Raw genomic sequence first — 20,738 nt, 5'->3', positions numbered from 1 at the left:
AAGAATTCTATGCGCGTCATCTGCTGACACACGGAGCCGCCAGCTGACTTTGATAATGTTTACTTTTTGTACGCGCCCTGATTTCGGTTAGAAAACACTCTCAGATGTTCAAGTTTGGATACTGTAACTGCTACGACAAAATATAATGTAAATAAAATCGAACAGAAGCTGGGCTTTTGGCCGCAACGCGACCAGAGCAGAAAAAATACCGCTCGGCTAGGTGGCCTTTCTTTTACCATGGCGCCCCTAGCTTCCGTGGCTTTTATTGTTAATATAATCTGTTTTTGTTCAAGACACAATCATTGCACTGTTTGTTACATTTCACTTACTGTGCCAATTTTGTGTATACTTTTATGAGTTGATATGCTGCTTCTTCCAAAATAAACAAATCAGGGGCTGTGGGCTGGTCAAGCTGCATGTGAGCAGCTTTTTTCCCTCCGTCCTCCCATCTATTATGTATGATGGCAAATAAAATTAGTATTATTATTATTATTATTATTATTATTATTATTATTATTATTATTATTATTATTATTATTATTATTATTATTATAGCGGCAGGCGCTGCATGGCTCTATATCAAAATGAGGCGGGAGTTTCGTGACCAGGAAAGGCTATTAAGGGACTATGGTAATACTTAAATATGAACACCCTGTATATTGGAATGATGCACCATGCTTACCGTATATGGACACACGGAAACATGCGTCAACATTAGAGCACTGCACGTGCTCGGGCTTACCCGAAAGCCCGGGCCGGGCCGGGTAGAGGAGTTTTTTCACGGGCTCGGGCCGGGCTCGGGCACGGCGTGGGCTTTTTGACTCGGCCGGCCCGGGCCGGGCTCCGGCTTTCTGCGAGTTAATCTCGGGCTTCTCAACTCTTAAAAGCAAGTATTTTTTGGTCTCGGGCCGGGTTCGGGCCGGTTTCGAGTCGGGCTCGGGCCGGGCTCGGGCTTAAGGTAAAGGGGTGGCGGGCCGGGCCGGGCGGGTAACGTAGATTATTTCCGGGCCCGGGCCGGGCCCGGATCTCGCCATAAAAGTTTTGATCGGGCTCGGGCGGGCCGCCCAATGTGAAAACGGGCCCGGGCCGGGCCCGGGCCGCAAAAATCGGCCCGTGCAGTGCTCTAGTCAACATTCTCTAGACTGCAGCTTCGGAAAGAAGTGCATTAGGCCGCCAGACAAACTGCAGTAAATAAGTCATCTGCAATTTCACTTGTATTTATTCAGAACTGTGTTTCCAGTAGACGGAGAAGTGTAGCGAAATGCCTCAGTTTGTTGAGAGCCCTAAGTAATTGCTTCAAGGCGAACAATCAAAGGGATGGCTTCCTCCATCTCAGTTTTTTCTGTTGGATCCTGCGAAACAAGTATGATATTTGGGGTATATTTTCGTGCATGCAATGAAACATTTATGTGCAAGTGCAAAGCAGTGTGAAAAATGAATAATTGTCATTCACTGTCGGAGACGATGCCCGCGCACGAATGCACTGCGGATCTTAGTGAGAAAGATAAAAGCGCTTGTTTGCGGCAAACTGAACCCAAAGTTTAAGTTCAGATAACGGTCCCAGTTACGGCAAGGCACCTGCAAGCAAATATTACTGGTCCAAAATAGGCACACATGCCAAACATTTTATTACCTGATCAAGCGTAAAAGCGATAAAATCAAGCGTATTCCCGTAGACTTCGAAAAAGTTTCAGTTTGTCATCCCTTGACATACCCAGTAGCAACTGCGCAGCGCGCAGCGTTTTGAAGATTATTCTAACAGGCGCCTATTTCTAAATATGATTAGCATTATTTTCCTACTTTAGCCATTTTGAGCCTACCCATCTGTCTATATATATATAAACTGTGCAGTTCATCATCCTCTTCATGTGTATATACCCATCCTCATTATCATCATCATTTTGTCGGGTTGGTGTTCGTGGGCTGTCTCGCGCTGTGTGACAATACAAGAGCTCTGCCTTTGTCTCGGGCGTCGTCTCACAAGTCGTGGAGCGTGCGTTGATATCCCCGTCCTCTTGCTTGGCGACTATCGCAGCTCCTCTTCATAAACAACCGTTGCCACTCCTCACATCGAAACCGACGGATCCCGCGTCATTCGTCGCCGCCCTTACCGTGTATCGTCTGCTGAACGGAAAGTTATTGAAGACCAAGTCAACGACAGGCTCGCACGGAACGTTAAAGGCCTTCAGCAAGCCCTTGGTCGTCTCCTGTTGTCCCAGTTAAAAAAAAAGGACGGACGAATGCGAAGCCGCCTTTCAGACCCTCAAGCGATGTCTCACATAAGGGCCAGTACTTCGTCACTTTGATCCCACAGCCTCTACTATCCTCCACATTGACGCAAGTGGGCATGGAATAGGCGCCGTCCTACTGCAGCGGAACCACGCGTCTGAAGAGCAAGTCGTGGCTTACGCGAGTCGTACTCTTTCTCCTGGTGAGCGAAACTATACTATTGGAATAGTATAGTTTCGAATAGTATAGTTTCGAGGCTCTCGTCATACCGTCGTCACAAGGCCATCGTCGTTACAGCGTCGTCGTCATTGCGTTGTCGTCCTGATGTCGGTTTATCGTCGTCAACACTTCATTAACGTCATCCCATTGTCGTCATGTCGTCGTCGTCATTTCGCCTTCGCCCTTCCATCGGCATGAATCTTTCTTCGTCATTCTGTTGTAATCATACTCTCATCATTCAATCGTCATTATGCCGCTCTTGTTGTGCCGTGATCGCAAGACAGTCGCTATCATGCATCCGTGATCACACTGCCGTCGTCATGGCGCCAGAGTCACGACATCGTCGTCATTCCAGCTTTTTTATCCGGTTGCATGTCGCCATCTAAGTAAACGAGCATCCTTGCATTTCGCGCCCATCGAAATGCGGCTGCCACCTCCCAAGTAAGGGAAGGTCATAGCCGCAGCGCAACGGCGGCAAGATTTAATTGGCGCCTGTAGTTGTTCCAAGTTAATCTGTGTCGTTGAAGAGCATGTTTATTCTCCCATCTTCTTAATATGAGTGGCATTATATCAAATCAGCGAACGAGACTGTACCTATAGCCGCGTAAGCGTTTTCCTCTACGCAAATTTAACGGAACTCTCCCATCTACCTTAAGCCGTACCGCTGCGTTCCTGTTGCCTTCTATTCTCTCCACCTCACAAATAGTGTGGATTACTCCACTTTACACACCTACGTGTTTAAACGGTGACGCCAACAAGCCGTACTTCGATTGCTAATGTACGCTGCTTATTGAAGAAAAATTGCTAATCTATTGGGTGTCCCGGCTAGCGTTAACCAAGCTGTTAAACAAAACAAAATATTTAAAAGACACGGCACCAGATAAGAATTTAGGGTCCACGGTGTTCGGTTATCAGAACGATAACCATCGAACACCGTCGGTTTTAAAATTTAAACTCGCACTTTGACTTTTAATATTTCTTGTTGTTGAACAGCTGGGACGCATGGTACATTGAAGACCACATCGCACTACACTTGATGCCTCTGTGTAAATAATGACGGTGTACATGTGTTGCTTTCGGTGGAAAGGAATTTCCGTATCACGACTACGAATTTGTAAGCGTAATAGGGAGTTAAAATTTCCAAGCGACATTTTCATAGCTTTACAGTCATTGCCGACTATCATCCATCGGTTCCCCCTAGATTATTGTTTGTGAGGACATAGCACTCATTTGTCCACTCGTTCAAAACGCTAACAAGGAGACGGCCTGGGGAAACGGCGAACCGATGTCGGTGCCATCTAGCCCTCATGCTAGTCATGCCTTTGATGTCGGTTTGCTTTCACTGTGTGACGGAGCTCCATTTTGAACCGCGAAGAATGCTGTCTCCTGCTCAAGGTACTTGTTCAACCCAGATTACCAAACAGCTCAACGTTGTGCATTACTCGTAGCGCATGACACATATATGACAGTTTACGAACGTGCATTCCAGTTGTATAATAATTCGTTTGATAAAACTTGCCATATGAATGAGTAAAGCAACCATTGCTCTGGAAGTGACAGAGATAATGTGGTTCAAAAATCCCAGGTGCCTCGTCGAGCGACCCTTTCGCGCAGCAAACGTTTCGCTGAGTGAATCGAGATCGTTCACGATTTCTGACTCGCAGAGTGAATTCGGTTCCTATAACCCAGGAGTATCCAAACTATGGCCCGCGCGCAGGATCTGGCCCGCAGACGCTTTATGACTAGCGCGCGGCAGGTGGCCCATCCGATGACGGCTGGTACATTGCGGGCTGTTTTTCCCCGCAAAGCTTCCACTGTGCCTCGGACTGCGAGTGCGGCTTCTCTGCAAAACCTTGAGGTATTGCGCTTCTTCCTGGGAGTCAGCTTCACTGCAGTTACGGGATCACTCCCCGACGCTGGGTTGTCCGAACCAGTGCCAACGAATCGGGAGTCCCATGCTACTACCGCGCGAGGAGTGCGTGACACTCCGATTGGCCGGTCCCTGCGACCACGTCAGAAGGCGTGCCGAACCTTTCTCGACTGCGTCTCGGCGCGCTGGGCCTCGAGAGCTTTACCCAGCTTTACGCCCGCGAAACTGCAGCATGTAAATAGTTTTGTAAGTATGAAGCTATTTTCTTCAGACCACAACACGCAGCGAACTTCAGTCCACAGCACCCATGGCACGGTAACAGGGGAGGACATAAGTAAAACATTAGAATCACGGCGTCCGTGCGCAACTTGTAGTGGGGCAAATTGCAATGTTCAGCTAGTTATGGTGGCAAACAAAAAATCTGGCGCCCTTGTGATGCGGTCACAGTGCTAGCAAATCCAGGATCCATACTCATGTAACCGGAGCCCACAACATTTAAAGAGGTGGTAGTGATATCTTTAGGGAGTGGTTATCGACAGTCGTCTTTCTTGTAGTACGTCAGTAGATGCGCGAATTTTGTTGACAACTGCCCGTGACGTAATTGTGCTCTAGTTTGGTAATTGCGATGAGTAGAAGCCACAATGTGATCCTAATCATAAGTGTGTTGCACTGGTACAGTAAGGTGGCTCTCTAGTAAGTGTGCACTCTCTGGGAAAGGAAGCATTGAAATAAAGCATCTAAATAATGATATCAGCAAAACCTTTACCTTGAACGACTATGCTTTCTGTTCCCCGGTCGCAGTGGAGGGGTCGCATGGATGCGCCGTAGCCTGTTGGTACAAAGGACGTATGTGTAGACGGGAAGAGAATATGGGCAAACTATTAGAAAATTCAGTAGCTCCCACAAATTTTCCGATGGTTTAAACACAGTGCTAGCCTTAATATTTTTGGGGGATGAATCGTACATACATTGCTGATAATCGTCGTTTACTGACCAAAATCGTCGTTCACTAACAGTGCACGAAGCAGTTAGGCGACAAGGTAGGTTCATTCTGTCTCATAATAGGTAACAACGAAAAGGAAAATTGTTATTAAACATGCAGTCAAAAATCATAACATTGGTAGAATAAACTAAGTAAACATCCCCCTCCTTGACTTGATGGCTGGTGTGCAGAGGCGGGCAAGAAAAAAGCAAATCAAAAGAACAAACTGGTGGAGTATTTGGTACTATACAACTTGGGGTCTAGCGCATATGGACGACAGAGAAGCTGAAGACAATGCGCTCCTAATAACTGATTGTTTATTGCACGTGGCCACTACATACGTGCCATAGTACAACCGGGAGAAAACAGGGAATGAAAACCAGTCGTCACTACAATATACGCTGTGAACACGCGCAATAAACAATTAGTTGTTAGTAGCGCGGTGTCTCCGTTTCCTCTAGTCGTCCTGTGCAATATATCAATTTGCGTAATACCTCAAGTTTTGAAAGATATAATTAACACATGTGCACAATTCCCGTTATATTTTACTATAAAAATCACCGACGATTACGATAGTCCCTAATGCGAAGTTTGAGCGCAACTTTGTACATGTTTTCATTTCGCGATATACTGAGGCAAAGAATTCGTGAGAGACATGTCGCAAAGTCGGCCATCGTCGTATATTCCGGTCTGTGGTCAAGCGCCTCGGCTTTTACACATGACTCGTCGAAGACTCCAGTTAATAGTGGTGTCGCTTGGCTTCCCGAAAGTACTACACAGTTCGCGTCGCGCATACAATTAGATTATAAAACAATCGCAAACCATGAAAATAAGAAAGCGCGGACGAGACCAAACTATGCAAACCAAACAAGCGCGAAGGAAAGCTAATGTCAGCAGACAGACAGACAGACAAAGAACTTTATTCACTAGGTCCTGAGAAGCCCTGTCCTAGGGCAGAGCTGCGGGCCGCTCTCACGTCGGGACGGGTAGGCCGAGCCTAACCGCCGCATACGATAGTACGAAACTAGTGGTCCGGCTGATGGCAGATACGAGCACGCATCAAGCTGTTGGGCGGGTCCGCATGAAACCAGTTTCCCGCGGACGTCACTGAAGGGGCCGCTTGCATTGGTCTCCGCCGTTCGCGGCTCGCGTCTTTCTTTCATCTTTCGCTGTTGTGCTCGTTCGCTCGGTTACGCCGACGCCGCCGCTCGCCGCGGGAACAGTCCATTAAGAGCTGCGCTCTAAAATCAGTTGTCAGCTTCACTAAACGGGCGAAGCGTAGATAGCGATAGCCAGGGTTAGCGTAGCGCTTGATCTTTTCGGACAGTGTTTCAGCTTTACGTGGGGGCAACATATTGGTGCGACGCAACACGCAATGCAACTCCTGCTGGGCAGAAGGAACAGCTGCCTAGAAGTTACCAGGCGTATCTGCCGTGCTGACGTGATGAGCACTGCCAGATGCTGGTACAGGCGTCGCACCTCGATGGTGCACGTGAATAAACAGACGGACAGCTACTGATATTAGTCGGCGCCCAGTGAAATATTTCACAGCCTTAGGCTCCACGTTTGCTCCACAGACCAAAGCATACACATAGCTGCTCAGCGGGAATTGTATTGTGCTTATAACATGCGTGCGTACGACGCTCATGCCAGCAGCGGCAGGCACGACTCCGTCCACTTCTCCATCAGTGGAGACCCTGCAACTCTACGAATGCGAGCCGCACATGTACCATTATCGGAATAACACAACGGCCTCGCAGAAAGTATACGTGAGTGCACATCAAGCCTTGGCGTAATTGCTATCGTTTTCATTGATGAAATAGTAATGAAGAAGAGTAGCTCACACTGCAGGCATGCCGGCCTCTTCAAGACGTACGCTCGACTACAACTCCGATTTTATGGGCGCACCCTGAATAACTACGTGCGAAAGTTCATTCGCTCCTGTGCTCAGTGCCAACGCCGAAAATTACCCCCCGGACGGATCTACCCGTCACAATGGCTTCCCTGCCCTAGTCGACCGTTTGATCGTGTTGGCCATATACAGACCGCTACCATCTACTCCAGCAGGGAACCGCTGGATTATTGCTGCAGTGAATCACTTGCCTGCTATGCTGTAACAGCCGCTCTGCCGACTGCACGGTGTAACACCACCCACGACGTTGCATCGTTTCTGTTACGACATTTCGTTCTGCACCATGGTGCTCTTCTCGAACTTCTGAACGATAGAGGCCGCGCCTTTCTTTCCGGTACTTCGAAGGAACTACTCGACTAATGCCGAATCGTCCACCGCACAAGTACAGCATACCATCCGCAAACTAATGGCATGACAGAGCGCTTCAACCATACCCTTGGTGATATGCTATTAATGTACGTCATCTCTGATCATTCGAGTTGACACCAAGTCCTCTCTTTCGGGACGTATGCGTATAATGCTGGGGCCCGAGCAGCTACTGGATTTCCCCCGTACTTTCTCCTATACGGACGAGAACCATCTAATAATTATTTCATATAAACCTGATGCGTCCGGAAGTATTGCGCTGTCTGAAGGTGTTCGACATGCCGAGGATTGCCGCCAACTTGTCCGCGCTTTTTCCACCGAAGACCAGTGGCAGTAGTAATCCTGTCAACCTGGCGACCGTTCTGCACCAACTTTTTCCCCTGGCTCTCTGGCCTGGCTTCGGGTACCTGCTACCACAACCGGCCGCTCCGCAAAACTTGTCGCAAAATACTTCGGACTCTACCGCGTTCTGGAGCAAACGTCCTCCGTCAATTACCTCCTGGAGCCGCTCACGCCATTGACAGCCCTACGCCATCACGGTCACGAACTTATCCATGTCTGTCGCATTAAGCCATATTACGTCTCAATAGTAGTGTCTTCGGTTAAGCCACCAGGATGGCGCCTTCTTCAGGGGAGGGCGAATGTTGAAGAAGAGTAGCCTGCTCCTCAACAGCATCGCCACCGGCATGAGCTCGTGGTTGCGGTCCTTGGCCGAACACTTGTGACTGCTGCCCGTTCGCATGCGTCCACTGCTAATAAACCTCTTAGGAAAATATAAAAAAATGTGGTTGATCCCTCATATAGGAATCGGTATAGAACACGAAAGTGAAACGTGTCTTCACAGAAGTAGTGTAATGTTTATTGCACATTGATATATAATGTCTATTGGTGTTTTGTGGCTAAAGCGCCCTTAGGCGTTGATGCACCCACGCTGACGCCTGGTGGCACGTCTCCTCCATCACGACTACCAACGTCGATGACCATGAGCAACCGTCGTGCATATGGAAGCTGCACTACGCTGCACACGCTAGCACAACGCGAAAGACGAAGCACGTAACTGACACACTAATACAACGCGCAAGACAAAGCACGTAACTGAATCGTCACCGAGTCAAATCAGCGCGTACAGCGCGTCGTAATTGCAGCCTCCGCGATCAACTTCAGAAACATTTTCAGAGCTAATTGCGGAGGCCACGCTCCGCTGTGCTGAGTACGGTGAACGCCACTACCAACGCCACCTAGGTGGCGTTGGTAGTGCTTCTTGATGCCAGCGTCCCTTCGAATGCTGGCATCGAGGCGTCGTAGTGCTGAGACCACCGAAGCGTTCACTGTCGGTGCGCGTTAGTGTCATAATGCAGTACTTCTCTTTTCTGCTCGTAGGCGGCGGCACCGCCCCAAGCAGGAGCGCGGGTACACAGAGGAGTGTTAGATATATAAGGCGCGTCTGTGTAGCTCTCTGCAAATGCGTTTGTGGCGCAATGGGTTAAACGCTCGGCGATCTATCGTCGCGGACCGAGAGGTCGTGGGTTCGATTTCGAAATTTTGCATGTTTGTGGAACTTTTTCTTCTGGTTTCTTTCTTTGTATTATGTTCTATGACGTATTTCCGTGACGGAAATACGTCAGTGAAGTCTTGGTGGACCCCGGAATAAAACACTTTCGTGTTAATATAAAGCCAAAAGATTTTTTAATCCGAAAAATCTATCTCACGATTACTGTCAACGATATTGTGATTAGCGTTGAAGCAGACCGTATAGCCGCTGTGGAGACGTCTCATGTATAAGGCGTATATTGCAGCTGAACTATATTCTGGCAAACGTCTTCAGACACGCGGCGCCATCTAGTTGCACCACCGCGAACTGCACGCGTGGCGGCGAGTATATATATTCAAACATGTCTGGCTTTATATGACAGGTGCTGGATACGGTCCACCACCGGATAATTTTTTTACATTTTTTTTTTGTCGCTGAAGAGCGGCACATATCCACAAGCTGGTGTCCAAGAGGTTCATTGAGGAAAGGTGCATACCAAGTGTCACATACCAAGTTACCCTTCATCGTCAGACGGTTTCTTTCAAGCCCTGTTGCCTCAGCACTGTAGACCGATACTGTGCCAGCCGACCTCGGGCTATCCAGCGACCCAAGCGGGGGAAAATGTTTAGCTAGAATAGCTAGTCTAACATATTGACTAGAAAACTTGGCGCAAAACATTTGTCGATGTGCATGCAGTTTGGAGTCAAACTGTGAAAGCGCCAGTATTAATTTAGTCCTTGTCATTCAATTCGTTGCTGCTATAACATATAATATTGTTACGGGGAGAAAATATATGTATTTACAACATATACAGTTAGAGGGTTGTAGCTCTGTGGCCAGGGTGACACCATCTACCAAGCTCCGAGACACTTCAGCCTCTTCTTCCCCAACCAACGTCACTTTGTCCACAGCGGTACAAACTCGTACGTGACATTAACCCCCCGGCGGCAGGAGCATCGTCTCGATGCTTCTTAGGGTGTCGAATCAGCGTGCGAGTTATAGGGCTTTTGTCGCGAAACGTGCACGATATCAGTTCCTGGGGTGGTAGAAGACTTCGAAGTTGCAGGTGAGATCTCATATGTGAGGCTGGTGACTTGGCGAAGAACTCGGTATGGCCCGACGTATCGTGGCAGCAGTTTTTCGCAAAGGCCGACGCGACGGGAGGGTACCCAAAGCAGAACAAGGGACCCAGGGCTGAAATGAGCGTACCGACGACGACTGTCGTAACGGTGCTTCTGGATAGTCAGAGATGCCAGAAGACGGTCACGGGCAATACGACGTGCTGCGGCCGCGCGAACAATGGCTTCGTTAGCATAGAACGTGGTAGTGGTGGCGTCAGAAGGGAAGCAGTGAGTCAAGAGGCAGGAGAGGGTGACGGCCATGTAGTAGATAGAACGGGGAATAACCAGTAATATCGTGACGCAACGAATTGTATGCAAACGTCACGAAAGGTAAGGTGCAGTCCCAATCCCGGTGATCATCACACACGTACATGGAGAGCATGTCCGTAAGTGTACGGTTGAGACGCTCGGTAAGTCCGTTTGTCTGTGGGTGGTAAGCCGTCGTGAACTTGTGGGACGTTGAGCAAGAGCGAAGAAGGTCGTCGACAACCTTAGAACGAAAACAGCGGCCTCTATCGGTGAGTAGCTGACGTGGGGCACCATGATGTAGGATCACTTCATGGAGGAGAAAATCAGCCACATCAGTTGCGCAGCTCGTAGGGAGGGCCCGCGTTATGGCATAACGCGTGGTATAGTCCGTCGCACCAGCCATCCACTTGTTGCCCGAGGATGAGGTAGGAAATGGGCCAAGGAGGTTCAGGCCGACGCGGAAAAATGGCTCACTGGGGATATCTATAGGCTGAAGGTGGCCAGCGGGAGACAATTGAGGCTTCTTGCGGCGTTGGCAAAGTTCGCAGGCAGCGACGTAGCTTCGAACAGAGCGATATAGCCCAGGCCAGAAAAATCGTCTGCGCACACGTTCGTATGTACGGGAGACACCCAAATGACCAGCGGTAGGCGCATCGTGTAACTGCGAGAGAATTGTCGAGCGCAGATGCTGGGGAACGACGAGGAGCAGTTCAGCACCATGAGGATTCATATTGCGTCGATATAAGGTCCCGTCCTGGAGAACAAACATACTGGAGAGAAGCGTCCTGTTGCTCCGAGGTAATGCGTTTGATGATGGATCGCGAATATGGGTCCCGACGCTGCTCGTCGGCGATGCGTGAGAAGTCGGAGATCGACAAAACGCAGGTATCTGTATCGGTCTCGGTGCCATCGGGTGGGTCGACAGGGTAGCGGGAGAGGCAGTCGGCGTCCTTATGTAACCGCCCAGATTTGTAGGACACGGAAAACGTGTACTCTTGCAGGCGTAAAGCCCAGCGGCCAAGACGGCCTCTCGGGTCTCTGAGTGAGGATAGCCAACATAAGGCATGATGATCTGTCACGACGGTGAAATGGCGACCGAACAGGTAAAGGCGGAACTTAGCAATGGGCCAAACAAGGGCCAAGCATTCACGTTCTGTTATCGAGTAGTTTCGCTCTGGTGCAGAAAGAAGACGGCTATAGCATACGCGATCACGCGATTGGTGTCCCGCTGTCGTTGGGACAAGATAGCGCCAATGCCATGGTCGCTTGCATCAGTGCAAACTTCTGTGTAGGCATGCGGATCAAAATGACCCAACACGGGTGGATAGGTAAGGCGACTAATAAGCGTTGAATATGCTTCAGCCTGGTCGGGTACCCAATGAAAAGTGGTGTCCTTTTTCAGAAGGTCTGTGAGAGGACGAGCGATATCGGCAAAATTCTGGATAAATCGCCGAAAATAGGAACACAGCCCTAGAAAACTGCGGACATCGGTTGGAGAACGCGGAAGGGGAAACTCCCCAACGGCACGAACTTCGTCAGGATCAGGCTGGACGCCAGAAGCGTCAACCAAGTGACCAAGTACGCGTATTTGGCGGCGGCCGAAATGGCATTTTGCAGAATTTAGTTGTTGGCCGGCACATCGAAAAACATCGAGGATAGCTGAGAGTCGGTGAAGGTGGCTCTCAAACGTCGGTGAAAAAACTATGACGTCATAAAGGTAGCGGAGGCATGTGGTTCATTTGAATCCGCGCAGAAGAGAGTCCATCATGCGCTCGAAGGTAGCAGGGGCATTACACAGTACGAAAGGCATCACTTTAAATTGGTAGAGACCATCTGGGGTGACGAAGGCGGTCTTTTCGCGATCTCGTTCATCCACTGCGATTTGCCAGTAGCCGGAGCGCAAATCAATCGATGAAAAATAACTGGCACCGTGTAAGCAGTCCAGCGCGTCATCAATACGCAGAAGCGGATACACGTCCTTTTTCGTAATCTTATTCAAGTGACGGTAATCGATACATAATCTCCAGGTATTGTCCTTCTTTTTAACCAAAACGACAGGTGACGCCCACGGACTGCAGGAAGACTCGATAATATCTTTGGAGAGCATTTTGTCCACCTCCGTTTGGATCACCTGGCGTTCAGCCTGCTGACACACGGTAGGGCCTCCGATGTATAGGAGGAGCGTCACCAGTGAGGATGGGATGGGTGACGACACGGGTGCGACCTAGCGGGCGATTTCCAAAATCAAAGACGTCTTCATAGGACATCAGAATACGGCGAAGGGCGTCGGCGTACGCAGGCCGTAGGTCAGCAGCTATCATGGGCGTAAACTTGTCGTAGCTTGTAGTAGGACGGTCGTAAGCTGCAGCAGTGTCGAATCGTGGTTCGGGCGCAAGAGCAGCTACTCCACACTCTTCCAAAGGGGACAGCAAAGCGAGAGATACATCCTCAGGAAGCATTGCAGACACGAACCAAAGTTCATAAGGGGAAGCCACGCTGGATTATTAACAAGAGTGACAATTGAGCTTGGTAGTGCTATTTGGCGTGCCAGGAGAACGTCGCAAAGTGGGGACACCACGTAAGGACCATCTCGAAGTGGAGGAGAAGGCGACATGAGGACGTAGGTCGCAGCATTAGGTTGCAGGCGAACAAATTCAGCAGAACGAAGTCGGGACTTGTGGTCTTCGGTCGGGTCGGCAAAGTAATGGGGCAGTTCAAGGCGAAGGGTGCCGGTTGCACAGTCAATAAGTGCTGAATGAGCAGTCAGGAAGTCGATTCCAAGAATCACTTCGTGGGGACACTCGGCCAGTACAGTGAACAGGACTATCACTGGACGACCGGCAATGATAACACGGGCGGCGCACATTCCCATCACGGCTGTTGTACTGCCATTAGCCACTTGGACGGCAGGCGACTCGACAGGTGTCAGGACTTTACGGAGACGGCTACGAAGATCTGATCACATAACCGACACCTGAGCGCCAGTATCGATGATGGCTTGAACGGGTACATCATCAATAAAAATTTCAACAAGGTTCGGTCGAGCAGCAGGGGTCAGCAGAGGTTTTGCAGTCCGAGTCGTCAACGCAGCCTCACCTCCGGGGGCTGCATTGCTTAGTTTCCCGAGAAGCGGCCCACGTAGGACGGGGACGAGGGACGTCGAGGCGTAGGCGAGCGGGACTGACGGCGTTGCGGCGAGGGCGAGCGGCGAGTGGTGTTTCCCCGAGAGGGAAGGCCGGCATGGTATGGTTCAGAAAGGGGCGACAGAGACCGAGGGTCTCGGTCGAAGCGGCGATCAGCGTATGGTCGAGGCGAGGAGTACCAGCGGCTACTACGGCAGTGGCGGGAGATGTGACCGACCCGGGAGTAAGCAAAGCAAATTGGCCTGTCATCCGGTGTTCGCCACTCAGAGGGGTTCCGATATCGATTCGGGAACGACTGGCGAGGTGCAGCAGAGGCAATGACAGGAGCGGTAGGGGTGGTACGTGGGCGATCGGCAGACTGGACGTCCATGTTTGCAATTTCTTCGCGGACAACAGCTTGAATGAGCGAGATGGTCATGTTGTCGTGCGTATGGGGACAGTGAGAACTTGGAGCCATAGCCTCAAGTTCGCGGCGGATGACCTGTGCCAAGCTTGGCGTGGCAGGCGGATGTTATGCCGGAGGGTCGTTGCAGGAGGAAGTGGCAGCCGTATTGGGAAGTCGGTCGAAGCGTTGTACGATGCGTTTGCTCTTCGCTTGGTCAAAATTCCGGCATTCCTTTATGATGGATTCAACCCTTGCGCAGTTCCTGCAAAGCAGGAGGTTGAACGCATCGTCCGCGATGCCCTTCAAGATGTGTCCAACCCTATCGGCCTCCAGCATGTCCGCGTCCGCTTTACGGCAGAGAGCCAGGACGTCTTGGATATACGCGACGTACGATTCGGTTGGTGTCTGGACACGAGACGCTAGCTCTTGCTTGGCCGCCATTTGACGTCCCACAGGTCTTCCGAAAAGATCGCGTAGCTTTTCCTTGCAGGAGTCCCAGCTTGTAATTTCGGTTTCATGCGTCTCGAACCATACCTTCGCGGTTCCTCCCAAGTAAAAGATCACGTTGGCCAGCAAATGTGTGCCATTCCACTTGTTGCGCTTACCGACGCGCTCATACGACGTCAGCCAGTCTTCGACGTCGACCTTGCCCGTGCCAGTGAAGATTCCCGGGTGACGTAGCTGGGTTAGTACCACTTCCGCCGGTGTCTGAGTGGCGGAGGCAGCGTCAGCGTCGGAGGCAGCGTCAGTAGCCATAACAGCGGAACCGATGTGACGCCCGCTGCGAAGATCCACGGCCGGCTTGTGGCGAGATTACCCCGCACCTCCACCAAAATGTTACGGGGAGAAAATATATGTATTTACAATATATACAGTTAGAGGGTTGTAGCTCTGTGGCCAGGGTGACACCATCTACCGAGCTCCGAGACACTTCAGCCTCTTCTTCCCCAACCAACGTCATTTTGTCCACAGCGGTACAAACTCGTACGTGGCAATATATAATGTAACTAGAATATGTCACACTTTATTTTTGTTTTATTGCGATAGCGATTATATGGACAGTCAAAGCGGATTTCTGCCATCGGCGTCGCCGTCTCCGTGAGGTTCCGTATGACGTCAATGGCGATGAAATCGTCACCGCGCGCCGTATGCTGTATGTGCCAATGAAAGAGCGCGAGGGACGTGCGCTTTCACGGGGAGCGAACGCACTGCGGAGAGCAAACGCGCGTTCTGCGCCGTGTTCCCTGAAGGGCTGCAGAACTAAGCGTCTCTTCCCTCCTTTACAATCACCATATATAGAGAGCAAACGCGACTTATTCCGTCGCGCGAAAGGCCGTGGGAGGACGGGACGGAGGGAGGGGAGGCGACGTTTAGCTGCGGCACCAAATGTGAATTTATATAAACAAATGTGGTTGATCCCTCTTATATAGGAATCGGTATAGAACACGAAAGTGAAACGTGTCTTCACAGAAGTAGTGTAATGTTTATTGCACATTGATATATAATGTCTATTGGTGTTTTGTGGCTAAAGCGCCCTTAGGCGTTGATGCACCCACGCTGACGCCTGGTGGCACGTCTCCTCCATCACGACTACCAACGTCGATGACCATGAGGAACCGTCGTGCATATGGAAGCTGCACTACGCTGCACACGCTAGCACAACGCGAAAGACGAAGCACGTAACTGACACACTAATACAACGCGCAAGACAAAGCACGTAACTGAATCGTCACCGAGTCAAATCAGCGCGTACAGCGCGTCGTAATTGCAGCCTCCGCGATCAACTTCGGAAACATTTTCAGAGCTAATTGCTGAGGCCACGCTCCGCTGTGCTGAGTACGGTGAACGCCACTACCAACGCCATCTAGGTGGCGTTGGTAGGTGGCGTCGCGGACCGAGAGGTCGTGGGTTCGATTTCGAAATTTTGCATGTTTGTGGAACTTTTTCTTCTGGTTTCTTTCTTTGTATTATGTTCTATGACGTATTTCCGTGACGGAAATACGTCAGTGAAGTCTTGGTGGACCCCGGAATAAAACACTTTCGTGTTAAAACGTTGCGATTCGAGAAGGTGGTAAAGACTTCCGACGCTGCTCGACGAGTGTCTCGTTCTGATCTCGTCGAAAACCTCCTAGTCGCCCTCAGAGGCACCGGCAACAGTCAACAGCGCCGCGCGCGTTCGGTGCAAACGCGGGCAAAACGCCGACGGCATCAACAACAGTTCTGCGCTTTGCCGGTGCTGCAGCATGTCCAAGTTTATACAGCTTATAAAACTACTACCCTTACTCCATGTAGCTCTCTACTAATTTGCTATCGCAATTGATGCTTCGCCTTTCGGGTGAAACTGCGACATTTTTTTTCGTTTTTATTGTCGAATATGACGTTTAGGGAGTTCTGGAGAATGTGAGAGATGTCCATATTGGATATTTCCAAGCAGGTAAACATATCACGCTAAACTTTCCTGGCAAAAAGAGAAAGCCCATGAATTATAAAATATTGTATGGCTAGGCGCAAAAGCATAGCAGTGCCATCAAACAGTTTCATTTATCAAAAATGAAATTATTTTCTGGGGTTTTGCGTGGCAAATGCACGGCATTATTAAGAGGCACATGGTAGTGGGGGACTAACGCGCCTCGTACCTAATACATCGTACACAAGCCTTTGAATGTGTTAGCATTTGGAGTACCGACGCGTAAAAAAGTGTACGCGTGTGAAATGTGGGAAACCGGTCACTTGGTAGAGGTAGATAGGATATTGGAGAGCCTAGAAGATCACCTGTGTGTGTGTGTGTGTGTGTGTGTGTGTGTGTGTGTGTGTGTGTGTGTGTGTGTGTGTGTGTGCGTGCGTGCGTGCGTGCGTGCGCGTGCGCGTGCGTGCGTGCGTGCGTGCGTGCGTGCGTGCGTGCGTGCGCGTGCGTGCGTGCGTGCGTGCGTGTGTGTGTGTGTGTGTGTGTGTGTGTGTGTGTGTGTGTGTGTGTGTGTGTGTGTGTGTGTGTGTGTGTGTGTGTGTGTGTGTGTGTGTGTGTGTGTGTGTGTGTGTAAAAATATTAAGCACAACTGACGGTGCTCCGGAGCACCATTAGTTGCACTTCACTCCTCGAAGAGGACAGGTCGTGGCAGCACACACATTGAACGCGGTTTAAATCATGCACCCGGGACCTCAAACATATGCGACGCAATGCTAATGCATTTATCTAGCATTTACCGCTAAATTGCCATTGAACTCTCTCTGGGGTGTACGTGCTAAAACCATGATATGATTATGAGGCCGGAGAACCTTGTTGTACAACGCCTCCCTCGATACCCAGCTGACGCGGTCGTGAATCGAACCCACGACCTCGGGCTTACCAACGCAATGTCATAGCAGCTATGACACCACGGAGGATTCTCAGTTATGGACAAACGTCAGTTATCTAAGCCGCACCAATCTACCGGCCCCTATTCTAACCGCTCTGGATGAAGCGGCGACAGAAGCAACAACCGCCGCGCCAACTGATTCTAGCGATAATTGTTGCCTTGAGCTGCGAGCCTGATCTGAACAGCTTTCTTTTCTGCTGAGGCTCCTCGATGGCACCCGGTCGAATCTTCCGGAGAGCGCGTGCAGACAGGAAAGCATGGACGTCTACCGTAAAAGCGTCTGGTTGGCTACCCAACACCGCGGGGGATAGGGAGGGGGTATGGAAAAGGGTATGGAATAACAAGTTAGGAGGCAAAGTGGAAATCTCCATGAACGTATTCGATTAATTACAATGAAAAATATCACGTGTTTTAAGCCACTCGCACCCACCAGCCTATCTAAAATGCAATAATGCCTTGACCTCGTTGTGCGACGATCAGAGGTGAGATCTAAAGTGAGAGCGCTAGGAACTTGTCCTTAGTAATTCTATCTTAGTGACACCATTCGCAATCAACATTTGGTACTGTTATTTTTTGGTCTTGCCCACTTGGCTTGTCACGTGGCGTGACGAAACTGCAAGAAGCTGCGAGGGCAAAATGACCTTAACTCAGTGACTTACGTTTATGCTGAGAAAAAGAAATATTTATTTCTAGTAGCCGGACACTGTCCTGTTCTTAAAGGAATGTAATATAATTGCTCGCCGATCATTCTGGTGTTGGATATGGAGCCACTGGTGAGAAAGACAATTGTCTGATGACATATTTCATGTTCGAGATATTGAATGTTGATGCCACTTTCAACTACCAGAAAAGGCTGTGCTGTCGATGCGCTATAAAGAAGCCGAGAAACTGTCGAGACGTATGAGAGACAGCGGTGACTGAACCCGTTGGAGTCATTCCCGGTGCGCTCACTACTAAGTGATGTGCCAGTTGACCTCCATCGGCGTTGCGTAAGGGCGTGAGTTCGTGCTACGTGTGGCGGAGGTATTTGTTGACGACAGACCTCTCACCAATCCTGCACAGCTCCCTCATATTATGTACCAGACACGGTCATGAAGGAGAGATTTTTTCAATGCGATGGGCCTAGCGGCGACATCGGATTCAACGGCGGCCTCACCGCAACCGTTGCACCTAGACGCGAATGGACGCGAAAATTGTACTATGGGTCCAACACCGTGTTTTTAAGCAGAGGCCATTACCTTTTGTTTAAATTTTTGGCGTTTGTTTTTACGTTACGTCACTTCACCTTGTTTTCGGCTTTGCGGATTTGGCTCTGTTTGCTGTTTCCTCCTTTCGAACGTGTCTGCGAAGCGCACATATGGGCAATCTAGATAAGTATACGGTGATATGTACAAGGTTGGCGACCATATGTTTTCCAGCCGTCCACACAGTTGCAGTTACGGTCAGGAATTTCTAATTGCACATCCTTGAATGTCGCCTTCGTCAGCACTCTAGATTAGCAAGACGGACACAACTTCGGCAAACAACAGTCAAAAATGTGAACGATATAACGCCAGGATCTGGTGCAGATCGTTATATTGCATCTCTGGTCAGATCTGGAGGCATCATCTTGTAAATGTCGTCGAGAGGCGAAGGAGCGACGTTGACGGCGCAAGAAGGCGCGTAATCATCAGCATCAAATTCGGCATTTTGGAGGGATCAAGTGCAAAAACGGTGGCTAGCTACATGCCTTGCGGGATAGCCTTAGTTGACGTTGAGATAGCTGACGCTGAGAAGGGTGAGTGACCACTGTATTGCCAGATATGGAAACAATGGTGCGGGCAAGGGCCCCATCACGGGATTACAGAACGTCGATAATCGGGGACAAGATGCCGTCGCTAATGTCGCCTGTAGACGTCAAAGCAACGTAAGTAGTAGCTTGAGGCGGCCAGTGAAGGTGATGGCGAGCAGTTTGGTGGTCGTCGGCAGAAATATCGGTAAGAGGGGCCGCTCTAGCTGAAGAGTGCCGGTCGCACAGTCAGCAAATGCATAATACTGACACAAATATCATTAGCCATTCCACTCAGGGGCGGATTCAGGGCAGGCTCCATGGGGGGGCTCTCTGCATGATTATCTAGGCTTATGCCTCAGGAGCGAAGGAAAGACACGGCTGGCCCGAATCGACGCCAGAATGGAACCGTGAGCCGTGGCTTCACGTGCCACGGCCCGGCGCCGTCTTTATTTTCTTCTCATGCGGGCGCGCCCTCCGGGTTCGTGGTCGAGCGGCGTGGTCGAGTGGGTACAGGTGGTCCACGAGTGACGATGTGGTGTGTCACTGTATGTTTAGGCGGCTGAGTGAGGTTGCATGGCAACCTCACTCAGCCGGATATTCCGGCACATCCGGAAATGCCGCCAAGATTTTTTTCGAACGGAGAGGAAGGTATCGGCGTGTGGATGCCTATGGGTGCAAGGTCGGACATGACTCCAGAGATGGAGAGACGAGTCAGATCGTCTGTGAGGCGACGACGCCTCACGCTGACGTCCAAGTCGAAGTAAGAGAGGAAGTCCGACCCGATGATCATGTGAACCACGTCTGCGATGACGAAGACCCACGGAAAAGCGCGGCGAAGGCCGAAGTCGAGGGTGAGAGATCGCACTCCGTACGTCGCTATAGACGAGGTGTTGGCAGCCCGAAGCGACTGCCCTCGTGCCCTGCAACGAGCAGCCTTAGTCGGGGGAACCACGCTGATTTCCGCGCCCGTGTCTATAAGGAACCGGATGCCGGAGAACTTGTCGGTTACCATAAAAAGGCGGCTGGGACAAACGAGACCACATGCCGCCATCAGTGATCCCGGCGGGCATTTCCCGGCCACGAACAGGGAGGTGTGCACTTCGTGGCTCGGTGTCGGAAACGCCGGTGGTACCAGCAGAGATGTGGAGGGCTGGGACTCCGAGCTTGACGTGTGCGCGACAGAGCTCGATGACTGAGACGAGGCGAACGGTTCTCCTGAAGAGGGCTCCGGAGTGCGGCGATTTAGGCGGCGAGCTCGTCGATGCGAGCCTCAAGGCGCGATATCGTCGGGTCTGTACGCGGTAAGACAGCGGTGACGGACGGGGAGGTCGCCTCATGAACCTGATCGGCGAGTTGCGCCAGGCGGTCGAGGGTGACGTCGCCGGCCGCCGCGAATACGAGGCGGACAGGCTGGGGAACGCGTTGGAGGAAAAGCTCGCGAAGCAATGCTGAGTGGGTGGGCACGTCGGGCTCCCCGAGAAGTTGTCGCATCCGGCGCAGCAGTTGGAAGGGACGCCGGTCGCCAAGGGCCTCCTCGGTAAGCAGATGCTGGAGGCGGTTGCGTTCCGACGGCATGAATCTCTCCGGCACCTTGGTCTTGAGGTGCT

At 50.6% G+C, this 20,738-nt stretch overlaps 1 long non-coding RNA gene across 1 annotated transcript; it reads right to left on the bottom strand.

Annotated features, from left to right (window-relative positions):
• Positions 1-1,201: 1,201 nt before the first annotated feature.
• Positions 1,202-5,147, bottom strand: LOC125939762 (uncharacterized). The gene is made up of 2 exons (XR_007463132.1): positions 5,085-5,147; positions 1,202-1,352 (listed from the first exon to the last, which is right to left on the bottom strand). It is a non-coding gene; the product is annotated as an uncharacterized LOC125939762 (long non-coding RNA).
• Positions 5,148-20,738: the final 15,591 nt, after the last annotated feature.

The sequence above is a fragment of the Dermacentor silvarum genome, chromosome 8 (assembly GCF_013339745.2).
Source record: "Dermacentor silvarum isolate Dsil-2018 chromosome 8, BIME_Dsil_1.4, whole genome shotgun sequence".
NCBI classification, from domain to species: Eukaryota; Metazoa; Arthropoda; class Arachnida; order Ixodida; family Ixodidae; genus Dermacentor; species Dermacentor silvarum.
Note: the sequence above shows the minus strand (reverse complement) of the source record. Positions and strands in the feature narration are given on the sequence as shown.